A 2,046-nucleotide genomic window follows, 5' to 3' on the forward strand; every position below is an offset into this window, starting at 1 on the left:
CTGAGTCCCAAGGTCTCTTATCACACATTCGGTGTTAAGTAGATTGCTGCCTATGTGGTAGTTCATGGGTACAGAGTTTTTACCAAAAGGGATGGCACTGCACTTTTTGGCATTGAGCTTGAGGCCATGGCTCTAACACCAGGCATCTGTCTCAGCGAGGCCCTTCTGTAGTATGTCCACATCATTTGGGGACTTGACTATGGCTCCTAGTTTGCAGTCATCTGTGAACTTCATTAGTCAGAGGCCTTCTGTGTTAGCCTGTACTTCAGAAAAGTAGATACCAAACAGGAGAGGTCCCAGGACAGAACCCTGTGGTACTCTACTTGTCACTGCTTTGAGGTCAGATTTAGAGTCTGCAGCTTTTACAGTGTGGGTTCTGTCAGTGAGCCAGTTGGCAACCCATCTTGTGATGTAGGGATTTATACCTAGTTTAGTGAGTTTAGCTATAATTCCAGAATGGGGGATGGTGGCAAAAGCCTTGGCGAGGTCAAGATAGGTTGTGTGAACCACCTTACCCTCATCTACGGCTTTGGTGACTGCCTCAAAGAAGTTGATCAGATTCAGGAGGCATGATCTGCCTTTCAGAAACCTGAACTGGGTGGGATCCAGAGTTTGGATTTTACCAATGTCTTTGTTTATGAGTTCCATGATGATACGTTCCATGGCCTTGCAGACCAGGCTCGTCAGGCTAATAGGTCAATAGTTCCTGGGATCAGTGGTGGCTCCCCCTTTGTGGAATGGGATAACTGTTGCTGTGCGCCATTCAGTGGGCAGAAAGCCTGATGCGAGGCTATTATTGAACATGGTGCTTAAGTGGGGAGCCAATTCATTCTGAAGTTCATGTAAAACGCAGCCTGGGATGTTGTCCGGTCCCATGGATGCTGTGTTTTTGGCTTTAGAGAGTGCAGCTTTAACCTGCATAGTTGTGATTACAGGGACTCTGCATTCTTCCTGTATAGATATGGACCCTTTAGGGGGTGAGAGGGGGATAAAGTTAGCACTGAACCTATCTGCCAGGATGTTGGCAATATCGGTTCTGTAATTTTTGTGCCTTTGTGCGGTAACTCAGAGCAGATCTGGGTGTTGCCATTGAGATTCTTGACATAGCTATAGAATGCTTTGTGGTTGTCCTTGGAATTAGTGGCAATTTTGTTTTTGTAGCTAGCTTTGAAGGATCTTATAAGGGATCTCAGCTTCTTACTGAGGCTGTCCAGGGAGCTCCTCCACTCATGGGATTTTACTCTCTTTTGCAACAGTTTCTTCCTTCTGTTGTACAGTTTGTTTATGGCAGGAGACCACCAGATTGGCTTCCTTTTTTTGGAGGATAGTATCTTGGTTCTGTTTGGGATAGCACGATCCATGCACTCATGTAAGTGCTTATAGAGTGCATCTGTGTAGGATTCAGCAGTTGTAACTGTATTGTCCATCTGCATGGGTGTCATGAAGTTCACCACTTCTGTGTTAAGAAGCATGAAATTGGCTTTGGAGAAATTTTTTTTACCGTGGTTTCCTTAATGGGGGGTGGGGGCGGGATGTGGATATCTAGGGTGATTAGCTTATGGTCGGATTGGACCAACGACGAGTTGACTTCAGGTGTGGAACACCAGTCACTCATGTTGGTAATGACTAGGTCTAGGATATTGTCCCTGGTGGGGGTGTGGTTAAGTTGATCCAGGGCATTGGAGTTTATGAATTTCAGAAAGACCCATTTGGAAGTTAACAGACCTTTTTACTGCAGTCTGCTGTATTTGTATTTTTACATATTTGTGGTATCTTTTCTCATTGATATGAATTTACTATACACACACACACACACACACACACACACACACGCACACATATACACACACACACACACACACACACACACACACACACACACACACACACACACACACACACACACACACACACACACACATGCGCACACACACACACACATGCACATACACACATAGATAAATATGGATTTGGGTAAATTGCTGGAATAGACATTTATTGATGCATAATTCACCAAAACAAATTTACTTAAAAACAATTGTTTGA

The sequence above is a fragment of the Protopterus annectens genome, chromosome 3.part0, assembly GCF_019279795.1.
Source record: "Protopterus annectens isolate FY-2018-M chromosome 3.part0, PAN1.0, whole genome shotgun sequence".
Lineage (NCBI taxonomy): Eukaryota > Metazoa > Chordata > Ceratodontiformes > Protopteridae > Protopterus > Protopterus annectens.